Genomic DNA, 7,377 nt, shown 5'->3' on the forward strand with positions numbered 1-7,377 from the left:
CGTGGAAAATAGTGTTGGACTGGCTGAGGTTTTTATCAATCAACCCCATACGACGGAAAGTCTCATAATAGAGGATGTTGATGCTGCTGCCTCCATCCATGAGCACTTTAGTGAACTTATATCCTCCTACCTGAGGAGCCACTACCAAGGCCAAGTGACCCGGATTATCCACCCGGGGAGGGTGATCCTCCCTACTCCACACTATGGGCTGTTCAGACCACCGCAAGTAGCGTGGAACCGCCGGCTCAATGGCATTTACTGCCCTCTTATGAAGCTTCTGATCTCGTTTACACAGACTGGTGGTAAACACATGATACTGTCCACCGCTAAGCTGCTTTGGATTGGTCTGATAACCTCCCTGCTGCTGCTGATGACCCTGGCCAGACTGCTGATTAAAGCCCCCTTGACCGTTCTGAGGATTAGAATTTGAGCCGCCGCCCGGGCCATGAAAACCGCCGGCGCCTGAGCCGCCGCCCGGGCCATTGTAGTTCTTAAAGGCCTTCATGATTGCACAATCCTTCCATAGATGAGTCGCTGGCTTCTCTCTAGAGCCATGCCTTGGACAAGGCTCATTCAACAGCTGCTCCAGTGTCGGTCCTGACCCGCCGCCTCGGGGAGGGGGCCTCCCCTTGCGTCGCTGGTTATTGCCTTGTGCGCTGGCGTTGGCTACAAACTCTAGGCTGCCATCTGCCTTGCGCTTGCCTCCTCCTTGGTTCCCCGGGTTATGCTGAGGACCCTTGCCATTGCCATTCTTCTTTCCCTTCCCTGTCCTTTCATCATCTGAAGGGGGATCCTTGGTACCATCAGAATCGGCGTACTTGACAAGAGCCGCCATTAGTGTACCCATGTCACTGCAGTCGCGCTTAAGCCGCCCGAGTTTCATCTTCAGGGGCACAAAACGACAATTTTGCTCCAGCATTAAGACTGCTGAGCCGGCATCCATCTTGTCTGACGAGTGTATGATCTCTTTAACCCGGCGAACCCAATGTGTCGTAGACTCACCCTCCTGCTGCTTACAGTTAGTCAAATCCACAATTGACATAGACTGCCTACAGGTATCTTTGAAGTTTTGGATGAAACGGGCTTTCAGCTCAGCCCAAGACCCAATGGAATTTGGTGGTAGCCCTTTTAACCAAGTGCGGGCAGTCCCATCCAACATCATGGTGAAGTACTTGGCCATTGCCGCCTCACTGACCTCCAGTAGCTCCATGGCCATCTCATAACTCTCGATCCAGGCTGCGGGTTGTAAGTCAGCCGTGTAGTTGGGCACCTTCCTAGGGCCTTTGAAGTCCTTGGGTAAACGTTCATTGCGGATAGCCGGCACTAAACAGGGGACACCTCCCGTCCTGGTAGGGATACCCACGTCGACGGAAGTCGTCGGATAAGCCGGGGGGGTCTGGTAAGCCGTCAATTGAGGCACCTGCTCCGCCTCTTGCCGCGCTCTGTCTTGGTCCGCTGCGTGATAGGCTCCGTTATAAACCGGGCCGTGGCCAGGGGGCGGGTCATGGCGTCGGACGTTGCTTGAGCCGGTCGCTGAGACCATGTGCCTGCTGTAACTCGGGCTCCGGCCCGGACGAGGGGTCGAGTGGATCCTATCCCGGCTGTAGGAGTACGCCTCTTGCTGCGCCAGTGCTGTCTGAAGGAGTTCCCTGACCCGCCGGGTTTCAATAGCCGTCGGAGAGTCGCCGTCAACTGGGAGAGCCGCCAGCCGTGCTGCCGCAGCAACCATGTTCTCCAGCGGGTTATTATAATGACCCGGGGGTGTTGGCACATACTGAGGTGTGGCAGGGGGCACCTGGGGAGGCCCCATCACTCGTGGCTGAATAGGGGGCCCAGACCCGGGCGCTATGACCCCTGGCGGGTTACTAGACCCTGCACCTGGCGTGCTGAAGAGGTTGCGTGGATCGTAAACCGGCGGGAGCCGAGATTGGGTCTTTTGATACCTCCTTCTCATGACCTCATTGGACGCGTTCTGATCCATCGTGAGTTGGAAGGACTGCGCCTGGATCAACTGAGTTTGGGCATCGAGGGCCGCCCTCTCCGCAGCCATCCTGATCCCTTCCGCTGCGAGGTCCTCCTTAGCTTTCACTAGATCCAATTTTAACTGTGCCACCTCCGCATCATGCTGAGCTTGATCCGCCGGGTCAACCGTGGCGGTTAACAGGGCCGTCATCTTGTCCGTGAGATCCATCAGTACCTGAGCCGGAGAAGGCACCGGGTTTCCTACTCCAGCCGCGGGGTTCTGAACAGGCTGTGCACCGGCCATAAAGATTCCCACCCGGCTTGGCGGCTCAAATAGGTCCGGAATACTGTCACCATCGGAACAACCCATGAGCCTGCCATCTTGAAGTTGATACAACGAGTTTGACTCACCGGTGGCCGACTCGCCGTCAGAGCCGGCGGCCGTCTCATCACCAGATCCAGATCGATCAGAGAGTCCTCCGTGGATACACCCCACAAAAGCATGCCTTAAGGCAGGCCGGGCCCGGGCGGGTCGTGCGCGCTGAGCCACCTCGATGAGATCGGTGCAGAGATCCGGCTCAGGGCCCGGCTCACCAACCTTGCCGATGAAAACATGAATTCCGCCGAAGGGGACCCGGTACCCGTACTCAATTGAGCCGGCGTCGGGGCCCCAGTCTGCATCGTCGATGTAAAGCTTGCCGCGACGACTCTTGGTCATCCGGCCCACAGCGTATCCCTTGAGCCCTTCGAAGCTGCCCTTCAAGAACTCAAATCCACCGTGCGCTGGCCCCACGGTGGGCGCCAACTGTCGTGGAATTGTCACGGCAGATGTCCTCGAGCTAGGACTTAGTCGTGGAGCCATCGCTACTAGGAAGCTTGAAGGGGTTAAGCGGGACAAGGAATACGAGGGTTTATACTGGTTCGGCCCCTTACGGTGAAGGTAAAAGCCTACGTCCAGTTTGCGGTGGTATTGATTAGGGTTTCGATGACCAGGGAGCTTAACTGCTATGCCTGGCTTTCGTCGAGATTGTTCTTGTCCCTAAACCGCTGCCGGGTCGTCCCTTTATATAGGGAGGCTGGCGCCCAGCAGCTCTCAGAGTCCCGGCCGGCTCATAAGAGTGTCCGGCTCGGACTCTTAACTATTCTTGCCTTACACTACAAGTTCTACCATAATAAGCATTGTAACTACGGGCCTTAAGCCATATCCGGGTCTTAAGCCCATCTCTGGCCCATCGTCTTCAAGCTTGGCTCCGGGCTTCTGGCAACAACCATATGAGTAACCCGGCCCCTCCTGGCGGGTGACTCTAAGGTCTATATCCTCAACACCTTAGAAGACCAAACCCCTGTTTTATACCTACGTTAGATGCGACGTTTGTGAGCTGTCATTTGTTTGATGTTTTTCCCGACAGCCACAAATAAAATCTGCCTTTTCAAAACTTTTGTTTGTATTGTGTGCGTCCCTCTCTCTCTCTCTCTCTCTCTCTCTCTCTCTCTCTCTCTCTCTTATCCCACCCCAAAACCCATGGACCCAATAGAGGATGAATGGAGATGAACCCATATTTTTCTGGACCAATGATTCAATTGGAGACGGACCGATGGATTCAGAACATGGAAGTTCAGTCTACATTGTTGGGAAAGATCCATGAAGCTCAGAAGGATGACAAAGAGATTGCTGAGGTAAAAGAGAGGATGAGCAAAGGAAAGGCCAAAGGTTTTCGTAAGGATGAGCACGGCACCTTATGGTTCGAGGACCGTGTATACGTGCCCAATAATGCAAAGATTAGGAAGTCAATACTTCAGGAGGCTCATGACTCACCATACTCGATTCGCCCTGGAAACACCAAGATGTATTTGGATTTGAACGAGCATTTCTGGTGGACTGGTATGAAGAAGGATATTGCGGAGTATGTAGTTGTAGGTGATGTATGCCAGAGAGTAAAGGCAGAGCATCAGAAGCCAGTCGGATTACTACAGCCTATGCCGATACCCGAATGGAAGTGGAATAAGCTTGGCATGGATTCCATTACCGGATTTCTCAGAACCCGATCGGGATATGATTCTATCTGGGTAGTAGTTGATTTGCTTGACCAAAGTGGCTCACTTTATCCCAGTGAAAACCACCTATACAAGTGCGAAGTTGGCCAAGATATATATGGCCAGGATCGTATGTCTGCATGGAGTTCCGAGGACCATCGTATCAGATAGAGGAACACAATTTACCTCAACATTTTGGAATCAGCTGCACCAGACTTTGGGTACTAGGCTAGAGTTCAGTACAGCCTTTCATCCGCAGACAGATGGATAGACCGAGAGAGTCAATCAGATTCTGGAGGACATGTTGAGAGCGTGTGTGCTAGATTATGGATCTAGTAGGGATGATAATCTACCTTACGCGGAGTTCTCATACAACAACAGTTACCAAGCCAGTTTGAAGATGGCCCCTTTTGAAGCTTTGTATGGGAGAAGGAGCCAGACACTGTTGATGTGGGATGAAGTTGGAGACCGTTAGTTGCTTGGACCAAATGTGATCAAGGAGTTAGAAGAGAATGTTAAGTTGATTCGAGATAGACTAAAGGTATCTCAGTCCAGGCAGAAGAGTTATGCAGACTCAAAAACGCAAGGAGGTAGTCTATGAAATTGGAGAGAGCATGTCTTCGTGTGTCCCCTCTGCGAGGAGTTAAACGATTTGGAGTTAAGGGAAAGTTAGCCCCGACATTTGTAGGACCATACCGAGTTTTGGAGCGTATGGGAGAAGTGGCCAACAAGTTGGAGTCACCCGAAGGACTGTCAGGAGTTCATGATGTGTTTCACGTTTCCCAGTTGAAGAAGTGCCATGCAAATATGGCCAATATTCCCCTGTAAGGACGCTTGACCCTGGAAAGGATAATGATGTTCCACAAGGTGGAGTATGGACTTCATAAGTATAAGTTTTTTTTCTCGGTATGTGGGATATCCCACGAGGATGAAGAGATGAATTACTATTGGATATAAAGGAGGTATGATGTTGGAAATATGGATCAATGGAAATTCCATGATGAGTCTGAGTAATCATGTCCTAGTTTGGTGCCAATAAAAGGAAGGAAGACAGTACAATTGGATAGATTTAAGAATACTAGGAAGTTGGAATAATGATCAGTTGCTCGATGATAAGTTCAAGGACTACAAGTGATGAGATGGGCCATAACCCACAGGCCCCAGGACCTGCCAAGAAGCAAGCACATTCTTGTTGAAGGAAAAACCCTGGAAGAAGTTACGATTTTATCGACAGACGATCTTATAGGAGTTACGCAAAAACTAAGAGTTGTGAAGGAACGATAGATGTTTGTTTGGCTTGCAGAATCTATGGATTTATCCGAACTTGGTTCGTCGACAAGAGAAATTCTGCAATGCTTGTGAGGATGACCGAGTGTTAGAATGCGAGATTCACTAAACCGTATACAGGGTAATGATTTGGGTGCGGGATGGATTGATCACCATACCGACTTACTCTTATTATTCGCCTTGCTATACGGGATGGTAAATCTGAGTGACCTACCTATAGTAGAGTGACGACGATCTAAACCTTGTTTAAACCTTAGAATGGTATAGGTATTTTTTCCTTGTACACGGCAGCTGCTGCCAACCGTAGATTATACGGTCAGGTTCAACCCAGACCCGTTTCCTGCAGGGGAAACCATAAATGGTTGACCACCATGAGATATCGATAGTTGTTTAGTATTGGCGCCAGACCCGTCAGCTAAGAAGACCCAGTCTCGGAATAACCTTACCAAGATGAAAGGACAGAATAAATTAAGGAAAAGGTTATGCCACTATCGGAAGAGCCCGGAGAAGGAATTTTTTCTGAGAATCTGAGAAGACCGACCCTGCCAACAATAAGGATGGAGTATGTGAGTTTTGGTGGAACCGTAACCATGTTGCTAAGGGTGGTAGCACCCCAGACCCCTTGTGATGGTTGACGGATTTTGAGAAGACCCCCAAACCTAACCTATTTCTTTCTAGCCTCTTCGAATCTCGAGGACGAGATTCATTTTAAGGGTGGTAGGTTTGTAACATCCCAAAATTCTAAATTTTGGAATGTTATAATAAATAGATAGATTTGATTGATTGTTTGATTGATTGTGTGAAGTTGAGTGAAATTCGAAACTTTTTGAAAGTTAAATGAGAGGGAATAAAAGGACTTTCCCAAACTTTCATTTTGCTTTTATGCTCTCCATGAATTCAAATGCTTTTCAAATACAAAACCCTAGAGAGAAGATGACATGACTTCTTCCATTTAAATAAATGAAAAGGGTGTTTGAAAATATTTGAATTCCATTTGGAAAATATTTCCAATTCATAAACTTCAAGCAACTCAATGATTTTCACAAGAGAAGATAAAATGACTTCTTCAAATTATATGAAATATGAGTTGGGAGTTTCAAAAATCAAATTTAAAGCACTTTTGGAATTTATTTTCAATTTGGAGTTATTTGACTTTTATTCAAATTATTTTTCTCCAAAAATAAAATATATGGAAATTATGGTAAAATGATTCCCTACATCGGAAAATTGGAGAGAAATAAATTTGAATTAATTTTGGTATTTTTTAAAATGATTTTTACTGGATTTTATTAGAGCAGTAGCACTCCTTGCTTTATTTAAATGTGTGTGGATTTTATTTGATGCTAGAAAAATGTTCATGTCATAGAAAATCCTTTTCTAAAATTTTTGATATATTATATGCCTATATAATATTTTTTATTTATTTTTATTTATTTATTTTTGTTTGTTTGAGAAAATGTTTTTTTTAGAAAAACTTCTTTCCCCACGGGCCAACTGGGCCGAAGCCCAGCCAGCCTGCCCAGCGCCCAGCCGCGCTCGTCACCGACCCCGGGCAAGAGTCCCTCTGCCGCACGCCGGCGACCGCCGCCGAGTCCGCCCGGACTCCTCCCTTGCCCCCTCCTCCACGCACCCGAGCCGCCCCTCCCTGCCTATTTAAGCGGCGCCCCGGCCCTCTCCCTCTCCTCCCGCATCTCGCCGCCGCCGCTGCCTGCGCCGCAAACCGCCACCGCTCCCAGATCCGCACCACCGCCACCGCCGTAGCAACGCCTCGCCGCCGCACCGCCGCCGCATGCTGCCACCGCCGCTGCACGCCCCGCGCCCTAGCTCCGCCGGCCCGCGCCGCACTCGCCGCCGTCCCCGCCTGGAGCCACCGCCGCCCGAAGCCCGTCCCCGCCGCTGCCGGACTCGCCGCCGACCGCGAGCCCCGCCGGTTTTTCTCATAAAACCGACGAACCGCATGAACCGGTAAAAAACCCGCAAAAAAACCCGATCCGGTTTTTCCTTTTAGATCGGTTTTCTGTTTAGTTAGTTCTATTTAATGAACGTTCACTAGTTCGGTCTTCACAGCGAATGATTTTCGTTCGATGGCGTTCT

This window comes from Triticum aestivum, chromosome 4D, assembly GCF_018294505.1.
Source record: "Triticum aestivum cultivar Chinese Spring chromosome 4D, IWGSC CS RefSeq v2.1, whole genome shotgun sequence".
NCBI classification, from domain to species: Eukaryota; Viridiplantae; Streptophyta; class Magnoliopsida; order Poales; family Poaceae; genus Triticum; species Triticum aestivum.